Source organism: Aythya marila (genome assembly GCF_965140915.1).
Source record: "Aythya marila genome assembly, chromosome: Z".
In the NCBI taxonomy this organism is placed as follows: domain Eukaryota; kingdom Metazoa; phylum Chordata; class Aves; order Anseriformes; family Anatidae; genus Aythya; species Aythya marila.
The window spans coordinates 12,207,648-12,226,274 of record NC_139080.1 but is presented as its reverse complement, the minus strand read 5'-3'; the positions used below and the strand labels follow the sequence as shown (position 1 = coordinate 12,226,274).

General features: G+C 38.1%; 1 protein-coding gene across 9 annotated transcripts in view; it reads left to right on the top strand.

The window, feature by feature from the left end:
• PRLR (prolactin receptor) overlaps positions 1-18,627 on the top strand; it is a 151,407-nt gene that overhangs the window by 62,695 nt on the left and 70,085 nt on the right. The window lies entirely within an intron of this gene.

Here is an 18,627-nt window from a genome sequence, read left to right as displayed (position 1 = left end):
CACTTAATGTTACGGTAGGGCAAAGCCACATGTTCTGGTAATATGAAAGGCAGGTAAGTGAAGATTGTGTGAATACAAAGTAAACATAGAAAAAATATTTTAAAATAGAAAAAGAAAAGGTACAGAATTTAAGTGGAGAGTAAAGATTAGTTTTTGAAACATCAATAGAGAAATTACGTATTGCGGTGGAAGTTTTAACTAAACTGCCAGGTTTAACTGAACTACTGAACTGCCAGGTTCAATGTCAAGGCCTAAGCATCTGAAGACAGGACCTTTATGTGGCCCCTTTATTGTTTTAAACAGCAACATAAAGCATCTTAGTCTATCTAAGGTAATTGGGTATGATAGTATTGTGTCTTAATATAAGGAAGATAGAAATTGTTGGCTACTTCAATTCAAGACACTTCTTTCAGTCTTCTCTCCAGGAAAAGCCCAGCCTCATGTGTCTTCTATCATCACTATACCATAACCATCATGTATCTGCTTAGCCTGCGTAATGATAAATTAACCCAAACTGGTAGTAGTAGTTAGTAATATATGTTAAAATATTAATAAGTAAATCCTCTCTCTAGTGATTCTTATATACTGTTTCATAGATTATTTTATTTCAAATATCTTTATTCCTGGTTTGAGTGGTAGCAACATGGTTCTCTAATGTGGCTTAGAAAGATGGAGGAGAGGATGAAGAAAGGCTGCCATCAAGAGAAATATAGTTAGTATCAGTTAAAGAACAACTTTCGTACAAGATGATGCAGCTGTGATTCTCCTTAACTTCTGCAGGAAGTCCTGCCCCTTAAACCTGATGATCACTGTCCCCAGAAACCTCTCCTCTTTTTCCACAAGCCTCTCACCCTTTTCCAGTTGTGTGATCCATTTAGCCCAGAAGTGTGTCACATTTCTTTGGACCAAGAAGTCCTCCCTTTGTCCATGAGAGCTGCCATTTTGACATGACCATGTCACACGTGCTGTGGCATGGGATCTCAGAGCTCCCTGTAACAGCTGAAATCCTTTTTCTTTACCCCAGAAGTATGTCAAAGGTCTTCATTCATATGCATATACACATATGTATATTGTATACAAATATATATATACATATACATACATACACACGTGACTACAGTTACGGAAATACAGTAAAGTTACAACACATGGAAGACTGAGAAAGCACTTTATAAGTAACAGGTATTTGTGGCATATTCTGGACACCATAACAGTGTAAGCGTATCTTAATAGTGATGAATATATTACAAAATGTGCCTGGACTGCATGTCTGAAAAGCAAAATGGGTTCTTAAATAGCTATGGTCTTTAAAACAATTTTTGCTGCCTTGCAAATTACAACCCAAGCAGGGAATGGATTTATTTTTTCTTTTGAACTAGCCTTAAGACAAGCTGTTAAAGTAGTGTAATTTTCACCATTCTGTTGCTAGTAATGGGGTAGAAGCCTTTTGCAGATTGCTTTAACAGGATATTAAAAACCAAGATGTGGGGATGTTTTACAGCATGCAATCCCTTTTGCTCATTTGGCGTATTATTGTAGTTTATAAACAGCTTCCAGTCTAAGCTATTGATGTGAAACCTCCAAGCTCTGCAAGATTTGGAAAACAATGTCTGGGAATAAGTTTAAAATTAGAGAAAATATGTCTCCAATCAGAAAGGAAGACTGCATGAGGCTATCTGTAACAAAGGAGAGTTTTGACGATGGTTATGAGCAGATGTTCATCACAGTAGATGAAACTGTGAGCAAGGGGCAGATACCCATGTACTGCTTAGTAGACTACAGTCAGCAAGCTATCAAAACTGTGTTTTTCTCCAAAGAACTTCAAGAGCTGAACCCTGATGAGGACAGGATCTGCAAAATTGAAAACTTCCTAGCAGTAAAAAGGAAAAGAAGAAATAAACAGCTGTTTGTGGTGTGGCTAGCCCTAGAAGTTTAACAGCTGGATAAAAGCCTCTCAAGTCCATGATGTTTAGCAGTTGGAGCCACAGTGCGAGAAAAAGAAGGATGGCAGACTGTGTTTTTTACATTGTGCTCCCCAGTGATGTCTGCACAAGGATTTTCCCACAAAACAACAGTTTGAACATTACCAAACAGGTGTAAAAGTTCACAGGAGCTGTCAGGCAAGCAATAGGTGGGGCTTGCAGAAATACACTGCCCAAGCAGCTGGAATAATATTCATAGTGCTGGAAATAGCACTGCTGGGTAAGACATGACAATACTCTTTGGGGTGAGTCCATTACCCATCCATACTGCTGGAGTGTATGAACATTTATTGCTTCAACAACAGAGCTTTAACTGTTGACCAGCTATAGTCTTGGTACACAGTCCTGTAATCAGAAAAACAGAGATTTAACAGATGAAAATTCTTACACTTTTTGTACGGCTGGAGAATTAACACATTTTTCTGGAAGCTTCTCCTGGAATTGCCAGTGACAGTTTCTCTTTTCAGCTGACATCACTGGAAGCTTTATCTCAATCTACCTCTACACAAAACTTGTCGAGCACCAGGTGCTTACAGATTTATTGGTTCCACTATCAGCCTGTGTTCTGGCAAATTGTAATAGCAGTTAAATCATTGCAGCAACAAAGTACAAGCTGCATTATATTCCAGTGTATAACACCATATCAGTACAGACAGCACTGAACCAAATACAAATGGAAACAAGCATACCTTACTTCACATCAGGCAAGGAGATGGTGAAGGTGCATCTGCCACCATAGAAGGTTCTGGTATTTTAAGAGCACACACCATTATGTAGTGAAGATAAGTAGTAAAGGGAATAGTAAAAGAAATGAGGACACATGCTTTTATATGAATTATTACAGAGCCCAGATTTGCAATGGTATCCCTGATTTTCAGGGCATTACTGTGGAGTAAAAGCCTCTGTTCAAAAGCAGTATCATTTTTCCAGAAGAGATTGGAAATTATTAAGTCACATGTTAAAAGTGCTCTGAAAACATGGCCAAAGATATGATCAGATGCATCTTCTAGGCTGTTGTGGCCAAGTTGCAAACATTGGCAAAGCAGGAGGTCTCTGGGCTTGTTTATATTCAGAGACAGCTTTTAAAAAGAGACACGTCACATCTCTGAAGAGAAGGCCTTCCTCGAACCCTTAAATGGGAAAGGATGGGTAGAGCCAGGCTGCATTCCATCCACAGCAAGAAGTAAAAGAATAACAAACCCTACTGAACAATGGAATAGAAACAAGAAATCCAGAGAAAGATGGTCTGTTCTACCACTAGAAATGCTGATATATTTTAGTGGGGCTGACTTTTGTTCACAGCTGCTCAGAAGAGTGTACCAAATCCAAACTAGATTTGTTTGAAGTGGTCCCAGTACAGACAAGCATCAAGAAGAGCTTGTCCATTGAGATGCCATTACTTTCAGCTGAGCAGAGTTTGCCCCCCAGGATTTTTTTTCACAACTGGTAATGGGGAAGACTCTGAACAATGGTGCTGTATCTTTGCAGCAAAATTGGGAAAGAAAAGAGTGGGTTTGATGGGTACCTGTTGGCACCTATTTTCAGCCACTTGGGTGTTACAGTAGAAGACATCTTCATTCTGAGTTTGTAAGGCACACTCTGCTATGTAGGGAGGAGATGACCTGGAGTTTCACTTTGAGCTTTCATTTTCTGTCTTCACATGAGGCATGGTTACTGCAGCATCAGGTTCAGAAGAGCCATTCACATTAAAGAGACCTTTTGATAAATGTAACCCTCTGCCCTTGTCATAATTTGCATAATTTGCTTTTATTTCAGCAATTCAAGCCCAACTATCATTTATCTAAATGATGCTGTCTTTTGGAGAAAACCCTTTGCAAATTTTTCTTGGTGTCCCCTGGTGTTTCTTTAAAGCTGATTTTTTCTTTTGGCTTTCCATTTCACTAGGCAGTGTTGCCAGTAATGTGTAGCATGATGCAAAGTCCAAAGATTGCACTACCAGTAAGACTGTATGGTGATCTGGTTGGTTTGAAATTTGGGAAACGGGCCTTTTGGTTATACTGACAAGATTAGCCCTCTGCCTTCAGACCTGCAAATTTTTAATGCCCCCACCCTCTCTGTGGTACACTCCCAATCCCTTTCAATTTACCCCACCCCAGACATATTAGGAGTTTTTCAGCAGTCTTTTTAACTGGTGATCCTGCAACTCTATTTTCTTTTTATTTAATTTGTTTATTATAGATTCATAAAAAATCCCAAGTTGGAAGGGACCCACAAGGACCATGGAGTCTAACTCCTGGCTCTACACAGGACCACCCAAAAACCAGACCCTATGTCTGAGAGTGTTGTCCCGCTCAGTGCCGTGACCACTGCCCTGGGGAGCCTGTCCCAGTGCCCAACCACCCTCTGGGTGCAGAACCTTTCCCTAACACCCAGCCTGACCCTCCCCTGGTGCTGCTTCATGCTATTCCCTTTGGTCCTGTCGCTGTCCCCAGTAATAGGTGGTTGTTATGTATAAACTTTATTAATTTCAATACCTCTTATTAAGCAAACTTTTATATGTAAACTTCTGCAAATATAAAACTTGTTTAGACATATATATAAAGAAGCGTATGAATGCATTTATATGTATCTCTACAGTCCTTTCTGTATATATTTATAGCAATATTTACATGTCTTTATATCAGATATACCAAGAATATATGAGTTCCCTTGAGAAGCTTGCAGGCGAGCAGGAAGGCAGGGTTTCAGCTGCCAACTAATCACCAGGTACACTGGGATCTCAAGGTTTGTGCCACTGACAAAACGGTAGCTGTGACAAAATGGTAGCCCTGTGTTGGGCAACATGATGAATTTCTGCTGCTGAGTGACCACAACACGGCTTCAGCAGCCAGCCAGTCCCAGAAAGCTTCATTACCACATGGGTTATGGCTGTACCAAAATGACAGCCTCACGTGAGGTCAGATGGTGTCATTTGGGGGTCCTGACTGGAAGACAGGAGGGGCTTTGGGGCAAATCAGTTGTATGCCCATGAGGGGCTGGACTGCAGCAGGAGCGAGAGGGCAAGGTGCTTGCCATGTCCTGCTGGGGGTGGTTGTCCCCTGACTCCTCCTGGGGGCACAGGGAAGTGCACACTGGCCTGGCAGGCAGGGGAGGCATCATCCATTCCTAAACGAGGAAAACAGAGAGACACAATCTGTGTGTTGGTTACTTGGTTATAAACTGCTGGAAGAGGCTGAAATTAATATGCTGGAAGAAACTAAAATTAATATAAGAAAACCTAGAGATAAGTAACAGTGATATAGGTTCCTGAAGAAAAGAAACAGTCTTTTCATAGTCCAGTTTCTTTCTGGACATGTCTTGAGGACAGAAGAACAGCAGCAGCATTTTGGGTATTGTGAGGCTTTGCATAGAGTTTCATGAAATTTTTGTAAATTAGGTAGAAAGGCGTAGTCTGGATGAAGCTATGGTGCTGGATGCACTGGTCCTTAGAACAACATGTAGAAGTGGTTATCAGTGGGTCACTGTCAGAATGAAAGGACAGTTCAAAACAAGCTGCACACTGTTATCTGGTTGGTGTAGGAACTAATCAATTGTTCATTAGTCACTTGGATAATGTCATACCAAAGGTATTAGTAAATGCATTAGTAAAACAACAGTGAAAGGAGAGGGTTTTTTAACTGGAAAACAGGAAGGGAAAGCAAAATAATTTTGACAGTACTGTTTCTGAAGAACAAGTGAGGAGCAAGGGGCTGTGCTTGGACATGAAGACTCAATCACACTAATAAAGGAACAAGGTAAGAAGTAGCTTTGTATAAATAGGGGCTGTGATGATACACAAGAGGAAGAGGAGTCAGTACTGCCATCCTGCTGTGCAAAAAGTAAATACCATGTCAGGATTTATAAACAGCAGTCTGTTTGGTAGTGTACAGAGTAATTCTTTTATTCTCTTCATTCTCAACTGAAATACTTCGTCATTTGGAGTCACTGTACTTCACAGAAGATAGGCAGAGTCTGCAGGAGAGCAGAAAGAATTTTTAGAAATCAGGAAAACATGGCATATGAAAAAATGAATCAAGACTGGTAAATCTAAATGAGAGAACAGAAGGGTGATATATATGAACTGCTAGAAGTGGTGTTTCTTGGCTCTGCAGAAAGTTAGTAGTCTGTTTTTGTTGATTTTAGACTGCTAAAGAAATAATTGGATTAAGTTGCAGCAAGGAAGATACAGATCAGATATTAAGAACATTATAACAGTACAGATAAAAAAGCAGTAGCCTACATTGCCTAAGGAGATTGTGAAATTCCCATAACTGGGACTTTTTATGAACAAGTTAAGCAAATCTCAGGAATGAAATTGGCATTGTTAATCCCTCTTTGGGATTAGAGGGTATCCATTCTGGGATCCCTCCTTGGGGCACTTAGATGGTCTAGATGGCTTCCTGAGACCTCTTCTAGTCTGTGATTTACTGAGTATGTTTCATGCATGAAATTACTAGGTTGTATATTCTTTGAAACAGGAAACATATCTTCTGTATTTGTACAGCACACAACAAAGCAATCCAGGCTAGAGACTGTAGTCATTATAGAAACTATATAGTAATAATGGTATCTAATCATCACACTATGTTTTGTAATGTTGGAACATTAATGTAAAACTGTGAGTCACTCTGCTGTCAGTGAGTGCCATGTTTCAGAATTAGCTGTCATCATTCAAATAGTCTTGGCTAATTTGAACTTTATTGGAAACTCTGTCAGCAACTCTCATAGGTAAATATCATGTTGTGATATGATTTGTAATAGAAATCAGCCATGACAAACATTTTAATACGTTTTTGTCAATATAGTCACAAAAACAATTTAAGTATTTTACAGGATAAAAAATTCAGGTGACAAACTAGTTTTTTTAGTTCATTACATTTATACCTTCCATACATTAACTGCTCAGGCTTTACCCCTTCCACATTTTGACTGCCATTTGTCCTATTTAGTAATCAGTCTTTCTCTTAGGCACAAAAGCAGTGATACAAGATACCCAATGTAATGTTGCGTGTGCTCAAAATTGTGTAGACCATCTGACTTTAATTTTGAAATCAAGTTTATCTAATGCCTGAAAATGCTCTTGGTGGTGACAGTGCCTCTGTCTTCTGATGGAAGTCCTTTCCCAGGCTGGCGTGTAATGGGATGAGGTGAGGAGGTGGAATCCATTTGCTGAATTATCTGCATGAATATGTATGCTTCTTTTCAAGGACAGATGAGATATTCTTTATTTACTGACAACATCTGGGTGTTAGGGTTTTATGATGCTAAACCTGCAATAACATAATTGAAGCAGAATCTACTCAAGAATGATTGCCATCAGTATCGTTTTTGCAGGACCTTTAGTATTTGTCTTCTATCAGAGCACTGAGCAAGCGTTACTCAGATCACATGATTAATAATACCGTATGCCACTGAACCCACGGGGCTCTTGATTTTCTTAACCGTTTTTCTATATTTATCAATTGCCATTCAATCAAAAAAGGGTAGCAGATATCAGTACAGCAGTGCTGTTCAGCCCTTTGAATAATGTCCAATATGTTGTGAAATGCCTTAATTAAAATGAGCTCTTTCATGTATTCTTTTAGACTCTAACTTGTAAGAAGGCATTTGTATTAACATGGTGTCATTTACATGCCACTGCCTGGTGTTTATTTGCATCTGTATTCTAGAAGAAATGATACTTGTGGCTATACGAATGAATGCTTTACCCTGAAGAACTACAAACCAAATGCTTTACAAACTGAAGCAGATTAAGGAAATCATTTCAGGCAGCAGATGGAAGTGAGGAGCACACAGTGATGTTTCACAATAGTTTTCAGAAGAAAACATGGAAGAGAATCTTTCCTTAACTAAAACTCTAAACGGAATTAGTTGCTTAAAAATATATTTTCTCAAATAGGAATTTGAGCCTAACAGTGGGGCACCATTTATTCTATGAAAGAAAAAAGGTTATCAAATATAAAGATATTGACATTATACAAGACTAACAGTAGAACATTTATGTAGAGAGTTGCTTTAATGCAGTGATGCTAACTGAAATAGGATAATTTGCTCAGAAGTAGCTTGATTATCTGTGTATGATACTGATACTGACATTTAGATAAACCCTTCATTTTATATTCCAGATGATTATGATTTCACAATAACAGTATAAATCAAGATGAACTTGTTGAGGTAAAGAGGTACTTTATGGTTTAAAGTAGGGTGAGTTCTAAAACAAGTCTTTAGAGAGACATACTTGATGTAGTGCATCACCTGACTCCGTAAAACATGTGAGGAAGTTGTGCAGATGTTGAATAGTGTTTTTTAGTATCTGTTTTTGAAACAGTTTCTGAACTCAGTTGCTGTTGAATTACATAAGAAAAGCTATAGTCACTTCTTTAAATGATTTTATAATTCCTTGAAAACTAATTTCACTTTAAACTGCTTTCTTACTAAATCAAACTTGAACGTATACCTTTCTTCATCTCTTCTGCAATTTTAACTAGTTTATTTCAGTATTACAGTCCTCCTTTCCAACTTTCTGATGCTTAATAGAACATATTAATTCATGGCAGATATGAAGAAGTTTAATGTAAAATATTGGGAAGGTTTATTTGCTGAGACACAAATGTTCTATGGGAATATTTAAAAAAATAGTAATCGGTATTGTATTTTGAAGGGAGATGTTTCTCATTACCATTGTTAACCAAAATTCTAATTAAAATGGTTGAGAGGCTAGGGCATTCATTCTTATAGGATTTTAGAGAATCATCTCCAGTTGTATGCAAAGTTCTGTGAACTTGTGTACAGCTTTTAAATGTAATATTCTATGCCCTAGCTGACTATCTTTCCCACTAGTGCTAAAAGTACTATGATGCTTTTTTTTTTTTTTTTTCACTGTTTGAAAGAAGCCTGAATAGCTACTACAGATTTGTTTCACCACACATAGTAGTATATATTCCTGGGACTCATGTTTAATATTTATGAAAAATTAGATTAACTTCTTTTCTCAGTAGTCCCACCTTGCATAAATAATACAGTATGAAGTGGAGCAGGGATCCTGTTAATCCAGTATCCTAAATGCTGCTGGATTATGTTTTGCCTTTTGCTCTTTGGTTTATTTAATATTTAATTGCTATATAAAAGGGAACACTTCAGGCAGGTTGATTTGAGATACAGAAGTTGAGATGTGCCCATAACTCGTTAATAATGGCATAGATTGCAGTTTGAGAGATTATATGACTTTTTAAGGAACAATCCTAATCTAATCATGCATACTCCTGATGGAGGCAGTGAGAATGTCCTGGACACAGCTGTGTCTGACTTCATTTTTGCAGGTACATCCTATGAGAGGCAGTGTGGAGATATAACAAGTAATCTTCCACTTGGTTGAGTAAAAGGCTGGAACTACAGCTAAACCGAAGGGCTAACTTTTCATTGGTATCTCAAAGCTGAATCTGTCAAAGAGCAATGAAAGCTCTATTTCAAGCTGCAGCCCTGAAAGAATCTCATTTCACTACACCTTCTAACATCTGCAATCCTGTGTCAGCACTTAGCTTTCCATTCCCAGTATCCCAGTATTCAACCCTGGTCATTTCCAAGGCATAAAACTGGCAGGTCAATATGCAATGAAATATACCCTGTTAGCTGGGGCTGCTGAGCAGATTGATGTTTCCTGACTCCACTAACAGTTAACCAGCAGGTTCAGACCAGAACTCAGGAATGCTGCAGAATGAGGAAAGAAATAGCTTTCCTTCCCCCTTTTTCTGTTCCCACAGGACAGGGTCAGCTGAGCAGCAGTACTGTGAAATGATTTTACAGACTAATGCCAGAAAATAGGAACAGTGGGGGAAAAAATTATTCTGCAATTAGGCACCAGTCTCAGGTGGAAGTGTTGACAGTCCTCTTTCAGCTGAAAACTGTAGTTTCTTGTGGATGCAACAGGTTGTGCTGAGTTGATTCAAAATTAATGCACAATATTGTGGATATAAGATAGAAGACACAGTATAACCAAAAGCATAATGGCTTTAGAATATATGACTCTAGTGTACCCACAACTTTGCTTACTGTTGCTTGGTTTAATACTTAAAGTCAAGTAAGAAGGAATATTTATCTCAAATAGGTGTTAACTAAGGAGTATTTCTGTGACATTGAACAGCAAGCAAAGGGAATTCCATACTTAAGCTTTTAGTTCCTACCATTGTCCTGTAGTTTACTATCACCGTGCAAATACAGCTCTTTGTTTAGTGATAGTATAAACTGAATCAGTGAGATGAATCAGGCTTTAACAAAAATTGAAGGTTATTTTATAGTACGAGCCCTTTCCGTGATGATCTCACAGACCCAGAAGCAGCTACGTGTATGTCAACCCAACTGAATGAGGAGCAAATTGCAGTATGGAAAGGGCAGTAAGTTTAGTTAGGAAAGCTTGCTAAGATACCTGTATTACTGTACATTGGTGTATTGTAGTTACACCCCCAGCATTAGACAGAGAGATCAGCACAGTCCACACTCCCTGGATAAACTGTGTCTGAGTTAAGTACTGCGACCCCATTAGCTGGGGAGCAGCCATTTTCATTCTGACCACTGACAACAGAATGTCCTTGACACAAACTTGAATTGACAGCATTCTCTATACAAGGTAGATGTGGTCTAGAACATATGGGACTAGATTCACAGAATCACAGAATGGCCGAGGTTGGAAGGGTCCTCTGAAGATCATCCAGTCCAACACCCATGCCGAGCAGGATTATCTAGAGCACATTGCGCAGGATGGCATCCAGACACGTTTTGAATATCTCCAGAGAAGGAGACTCCACAACTTCTCTGGGCAACCCGTCCTAATGCGCTGTCACCCTCACAGTAAAGAAGTGCCCTCTCATATTCAGCCAGAACCTCCTGTGCTTCAGTTTGTGCCTGCTGCCTCTTGTCCTGTGGCTGGGCACAAATGAAAAGAGACTGGCTCCATTCTCTCAACACCCTCCCTTCAAGTATTTATATACATAAATTCCTTAAATAAGAGATCATTTTCACTGAATCTGTAGGACTTTGTGTCCCCCCACATGCCATTACCATTTTTTCCACCAGACTTAGGGCTTTCTTTTTCTAACTGTAGCCGCAGCTTATGGAAAAACATCATGTCCCCAGATCTTTTCATTTCTCAGACTTTGCTCATGGTATCCTATTGCATGCGGATCTTACTGCTACTTGATTGTAACATACTTAAGGAAGGTTGCTGTTCATGTGTTTCACTTACTGGTGTCATTATGAACTGTAGGAGTGGCTGATTTTAATCCTCTCAGGAAAATCTCTTCTTGGTTCCCACAAATAACAGGTAACTTTTCCCAGCTTACAGGGGTGTGTGTTGCTGTTTTCTGTGATTGTGAAGACAAATGTCTGAGCTGCAGGTAACATGGGCTTGGAAGCTCGTTAGTTGTGTGCTTGGCTTTTTTTCAAATTCTCCACTAGTAACTCAGTGAAAGTCTGGGTATGTCATCACAGCTGTACTTGGATTTGTATCTTGAGATGTCTTCATTCAAATAGGCATGAGGTAATCTTGTTGCAAGTAATAAACAATACCCATGAGTACCTGAAAAATGTCTTTACTGAAATTCCACTTATGTATTTGTTTTTTCAGCTAATTGCTGCTAACAGACTGCTTACTAGGTTCAACAGCTCAGTGACTCTGTCCAAACAGCTTTGATGACTAGAAAGAATGGCTAGAAATATTATAATAATCCTTCAGTAGAAGTCAGCAAAATACCAGTTTTTCATTGGCTTTTACATTGTCATATTGGTGTTAACTTCTAGCTACATCCCCATACTTGATTCAAAACTCTAGAGATTATTCCTAATGTTTGCCCCAAATAAACAGATTGGCCTTAAGTGTGACTGTGTAAGAGTTCAAAACATGTCCCCTTCCTCTCTTGTTCTTCAACTGTTCTTCATCAATTTGTTCACAGAGCTTTAGCTCCTTGAACTGACACATTGCAGGTTCAGGTGAGTACTGGAACTGATGCTTCAGAGAAGGCAGGAGTATCCGGAGTTTGTTGAGGAGGACTGCTGAAATTAGTTATAGAGTATTCCATGTAAACTGACTTAACAGCACAGCATCACCAAAGAAGACCAGACTAAAACTACCCTCTGCTATGAAATGATATTTTATTTTCTTTTTTGTAATTTAAGAACTGTTATTTATAAGTAGGTTGGTGGTTGTTCTAATGATTTCTCTCTATATAGAAATCTCTTTTGAAAATAGAAGATGTCCTTAACTATGCTGACCCCTTTTCTGTTTTACAGTTGGAGTAACTCTGCATGTTAAAATCTTATGCCCTGTTTTGGCTCATATATCATACCACGTCCAGTGTTTTAGTTATTTTTCTCCATTCTAATCCATAAAAGGAATAAGCTAATATTAGAGTGAGTTTTATGAGAATAACTTCAGACTGGTATAACTAGAATGATTGCCTCTCCCTTGCTCAAAATGTTTAAAATCTCATCAGTTTCCTAACTATTAACTTCAGTCTTGTTGTGCTGCAAGAATGAAACAAGCACCTAAGTTGTTTGGTCTGCAACTCAAATGTTCAGCAGTGACTGTCCTATGACTGTTAAGTGGCAGCTCTTTAATTCTCATACAAACAAATTAAAGAGATTAACTTAATGAATAAGTTTGTTACCATTTTTTTCATTTTTAATTTCAGCTACATAAGTATAACAGAGTTAGTTAAACTTATTTGCTTTCATTTATTAATGCAGTTCACAACCTGGAAGTGTAGACAGTTGTGACAGGGTTAAGCTGAAGCAAAAAGAAACTTTTTGTAAATCAGTACCAGCCTAAAAACAGTTGAGTTGGGTTTGATACGGTACTGGTAGATGAAAAATTGCCTCTGGTCTCCTTGGCTCCCTGGTTCTGCTTTCTCCGTAGGGAACCTCCTGTGCTTAGCTTGGTGGAAGGCTACTCTTCTGTCTGGCCTGAAACTCAGGTCTGGGTGTCCTTGTCCACTGAATGGGTTGTTTATCACAAAGTGCAAACCTACTTAGCTACCAAGTAGCTCAAGAGTTGCCTCTTGGCCACTGTCCTAGCCCAAAGGCTGCATAAGCGTTTCCCAGTACTTGGGACAGAAACTCAATGCAGAGTGCTTAATGAGTGTCACTGTGGCCTCTGGACTGCCAAATGCAGTGCTGCATGTGTGGTATTTTATGTGCATGCCCCTCACACTCTTTTGTTTTCTGCTGCTTTTGTCCCCAGCTGTGCTGAAGTGTTTTGCCTCAAGAAGTCTGACGTTTTCCCTTAGAAAACCTCTAATGCAAACATTCTGCTGCATTCTACAGAGAAAATATATTCCTATAGAAAACATAAACTGAAATCAAATGTACAAATTAAATTACGTGTACTGAAGCTGTCTTCCCCTTTGCCTGAAATAAACCCTTGAAATAAAAAATACATAGGCAAGGCTCTGTGTTAGTCTTACAATCAAGCCAAGACTCTGTTCTTTGATTAGTTAGTTGGAGAATTCCCCAGGCAAGGCACATGATAGAGTAAACCATGACATGGCACCAAACAATGAGGATTACAGGTACATGGAAAGTGCAGTTTGTTCAAAAGTCCAGTTAAAGCTGAACATACAGTTTCCCTGGAGACATACCAAAATAATACTGATTTACAGGTATGCTTTCTGCTAGGAAACGATTAACTAATGCAATCTTCAGCTGATCTCTAAAACTTAAAAATAACCTGACCCTGTTACAGCTGACCAGAAGTCAACAAGGATAAATTTGGTTTACCAACCTGTCAGAAGAATATATGTTTAAACCAGTATATTGTTCCTTTAAAAATATACAATGGCTACTCTTAAAGACCAACTCTGAAGATTGATTTTGTTGTGCTAGTTCTTTTGAAAAACAAAATCAGAAATCATTCTAGCCTGAAGATTTTTGTTTGGTTTTGTAAGTTTTCACCAAATATTCTCAGAAGATAAAGTTTGTTTTCTCCTGTATCTACATACAGGACATACATGTAGTTCAGATTTTTATTTTTATTTTTTAATAGACAAAGATGTTAAAGCTTTTCATAAGCTTTAATGTTTAAATGCGTCCAATACTAGTACAGTTTCATCTTTTACACATTCTTAGGTGTTGTTTTGTTTTTTTTTTTTTTATCCTTTGTTTCAAATATACATGGATATTTGTGTATGAGAATTTTATTGTCTAATCCTATCAGCTCCCACAGAAAATGGGCACGATCTAGCAAGCAGAATGCAGCAGGTGTAGAACTGGTTCTGTTGAGCATGCAACAACACAGACAAAAATGTGAATTTTTGGAGAATTAGGCTTTGCTGGATCAGAACACAGAAGAGCTGAAGTTTAGGTTACATCAGTTGACACTGAATTTGATTTTGTTAACCATAGCATACATAAAATGAAAGAGAACCTCTTCTTGACCTACAGAAACCAGTTTAAATCCAAAAACAAGACTTCTTTATAAGGGTTCCTGAATTTCGGAGTTATATTAATGATGTAATGTTCAGGAAATAAGATTATCTTTGAGAACCACCTTAATTTGGTCTTCAGAGTTTTGTTTAAAACATTAAATGCTTCAATAATATATTCAAATACAGACTAAATATCCAATGGTGTCTCTTTAGAGATATTTCTAGAAGACTTGTTTATTTTAATTCTCTATCATGAAAGAAGCAATGAAATCACTCCCAAGTAAAATGGCCAAAGATTTTCATGAAGGTAAATATGGAAGAGAAAAAAAGTATTTATATTCAGCAGTTTGGCTTACATGATAGTACAGAGCTATTCATACAGTGTATTCAAACAGGTACAAAAGAATAGATAGCAAGGAAGTAGCAAAGAAGGCCATTTTTACAGAGTGGAAACTGATTCTGAAAATCACCGAGTCTTCAGAGAGGATGAGCAACTCAGGTGCTGTTGGTTTGGTACTGTAGGCTAACACGAGATCTCAACAAGGTTGCCTCCATAACAAGGTAATTTTGTACAATCTTTGTAATTATAACATTACAAAATATATTCTAATGTATTTGGTATCCTCCTACATTTCATGAATGCTGAAGAAATAGAAGAGTTCACATCATTTGCAGGGGAGATGAAGTCAGTGTCTTAATTTGGAGGGAACCAGGGGCTCAGTCTATTTATTCACAAAGAATAGATGACTTGATTTTAAGTAACTGAATAAAATATAGAAATATATTAAAAGCCTGGGCAGCCAGGGGGAGAAAGTTGTAGGAACTGATCACTAGAAGCTGATCACCAAAAAACTTAGACATTAACAATTCACTCTCCATTCTGAGCATGACTCTCCCCGCAGATAAGGTGTCAGGGATAATCTTTAAATGAGGACTTTGTGATAGGTATCAATAAGGAGAAGTGATGCATGAGCTGAAAATTGACACAGCATATGCTTTGTGTCAACTGACAAAGGAGAAGCCATAATGCTTCAGCCAGGAGCTTAGGAGTCAAAGAGGCTCTCTGAATTCAGTGAAGACTACTTGAGAACAGAGCCTGTTCAGATCACACCATTATTTGTTTTTCTTTCTGGATGATACATATTATCTCAAATTACTTGGTTAAATGAAAGAAATGTATTAGTGTCGAATGTGCAAATGGTACTGGATGTTCCTTTTTTTTTTATTTTGTCCTTTAACTCTTTGTGGATAACTTGGGAATTACTTAAATAATAAGTAGAGTATATGTAGTTCTGGGGTAGTGTCCTGCTACTAGTATTTCATTAGAAACTTAAGCTGTGGAAAAATTACTGCTGACATAAAATTCCTATTCACCTTATAGAATATTTTGGTATCATGTTATTACCAAAAGTGCATGTGTAATTTTTGAACAATTTCCTCCATGAAAAGGAATTTCCAATATTTTAAATTAAGTAATATAGCTGATCAATAGTTTAATTATTGAAATAAACAGCATACATCTTAGAAAATATCCACCAGGTTTTGTTTTTAAAGACAGAAACACAGAATTGAAATGAAAGACTTCAGAGGAAAAAAAATGAAAACCATTTGAGATGTTGTTAAGAAGCAGATTTAGAATCAAATCCACGTACAATATTTTCAAGTCCATTGTAATTAATATAATGAAATACCCCCGTGGCTTTGGAATAAATGTATTGTTTCACTTTATTTTATTATTTTTTTTTTCTTACAGCAAGAGATAGTGCTACATTTATGTATGTCGGTATGGAATTTTTTTAAAGTATTTTTTCCAGGTTTATGGAATGACTCTGGACAAGCAAACCTGCAAAAGATATATGAAAAAAATTGTATTTCTTTAGAAACTAGTATCACCTGAAAAAAAAAAAAACAAATTCTGATGACAACAATTTGCTCCCAAAAAGACTCTTTGTGTTTGCTTGGCATTTTCATTTTGATGTGAATGTGTATAATTATGTATTTTTTTGTGAGAATTTTATCCCTAGAATGGAAGGAAACTACTTGAGTTTATAGCTTGAAACTATATGTGAGAAATTAGGATATTTTAGTAAAAAATAAAAACCTTTGCTTTTAAAATTGCAGGGCACTTTAGAAGTAGCTGAAATGATGAATGGACAAACATCTGGGCTAAAACCACTCTTCGTAAAACAATGCCAGAAAACCATTTTAAATAACTATCTCTTAGCCACAAAAACAAGGGTATTGTGGACACAGTGACGGAAAGCCAGTCTATGCTAATACAAAACATACTGCATGAGGATCTGGAAACAGTGCCCTAAGTTGCTAACACACAGCAACACACAGAGACTGATTTCAACATTGTTCTTTATTTAATAAACTTGTACAGATTTAAAGTAGAGGTTTAACTTTTCCCCAGCATTGATTTGTACGGTCATAAATCATCTAAGTTTGTTTTTGTTTTTGGTTTTTGGTGTTTTATTTTTGTGTTTATTTTTGTGGTTTTTTTTTTTTTTGTTGTTGTTGTTGTTTTTTCCTCTAAAGGTTTTGCATAAGATTTCCTTTTACAAATGATTTGTTAAGTTCCCAAGTCATCTACTTAAGTTGAGGGATGGGCAATCTCCATCACTTAGCTTTATGGAAGTGGTACAAGAAAGCAGAGCATGTAATTACAAAGTCTGCTCTTCTGGGACGTTATGAGATGACTCAAGAATGTTGTGTATATAGAATCTATACTAAAGGGGAGGTTGGGAGAAAGAGATGCAGGCTGCTATACTCTGGTTAGAGTAATTTAAAAAATACGCAGAACTTTAGAACAGGGTTTTCATTTGTTTGTTTGTTTTAAAGAATATAATATACAGGAATCAAGGTAGAGTAGAATGGATGAGGGAAAGCACTGGGTGTTGTCTTTCTGGACTTCCATAAGGCCTTTGACTCTGTCCCCCATAAGACAGTCACAGAGAAGCTGTTGTTGTATGGGCTGGAGGAGCAGATAGTGAGGTGGATCAAAAACTGGCTGAACAGCCTGACCCAGATGTTAGTGGTCAGTGATGCAGCATCTAGTTGGAGTCCGGTAATGAGCGGGGTGCCCCAGGTGTCAATATTGGGTCCAGTTCAGTTTAACTTCTTAACAATTTGGACAATGGGTAGAGTGCACCCACAGTAAATTTGCAGGTGATACAAAACTGGGGGACTGGCTGACTCACCAGAGGATCACGCAGCCATGTAGAGGGATCTCAAAAGGCTGGAGAAGTGGGTTGACAAAGATTTCATGGAGTTAACTAGGAGAAGCACAAAGTCCTGCACCTGGGGAGGAACAGCCCCAGGCACCAATACATGCTGGGGGCCACCTGGGTGTAAAGCAGCTTGGCAGAAAAGGACCTAGGGGTCCTGGTGGACACCAAGTTGAAAACTAGTCAGCAGTGTGCCCTTGCCACTAAGAAGGCTAGTGGTATTCTTGGCTGCATTAGGCAAAGCATCACCAGCAGGTCAAGAGAAGTGATCCTTCCCCTGTACTCAGTTCACCAGGAAGCAATTCTGTACTGAGCAAGTGACACAGAGCACTGGCACAGGTTGCATAGAGCAGTGCTGGAGTGCTGGATCTCCCTCCTTGGAGATCTTCAAAATCTACCTGGACATGGTCCTGGGCAACCTGCTGTAGGTGGCCCATGTTGAGCAGAGAACTGGACCGAATGACCTCCAGAGTCCTTTCCAACCTAAACCATTCTGTAATTCTATGACTCTCTAATGAAAGGGAAGAAAAATATATGGAAGAGAGTTAGGGTTGGAATTCCTCAGGATAAATCTTTAATACTTGTTTTGATCACTTCAGTACAGAAGGTAAAAATATTTTAATCACTTGAATACAGAAGGTAGGAATATGTTTATGACATTTCCCAGTTATGTGAAGTGTGCTGTCAATACCAAGGTGCTAAATGGGAAGAGCTAAGTGACCTTGAGAACTACAGTAGTGTAAACAAGATGAAATTCAGTGCTACAAAATGCAAATCCGAATGGAAAGGAATGCAAGGACTGAGAGTGAACTAGTAACAAAGATTACTGTTTCAGCCAGAAACTCATTAGCTGGAAACACAAGCAAATTACTTTGGCAAATACAGTCCTAGAAGCTTTGGGTTGCTTTAGCTGAGTTATTTCTAGCAGAATTAGCAAAGTGTTAATGATGTTACGTAAAATTCTAGTGGACACATCAAAATAATTTGTGTACTCATTCATGT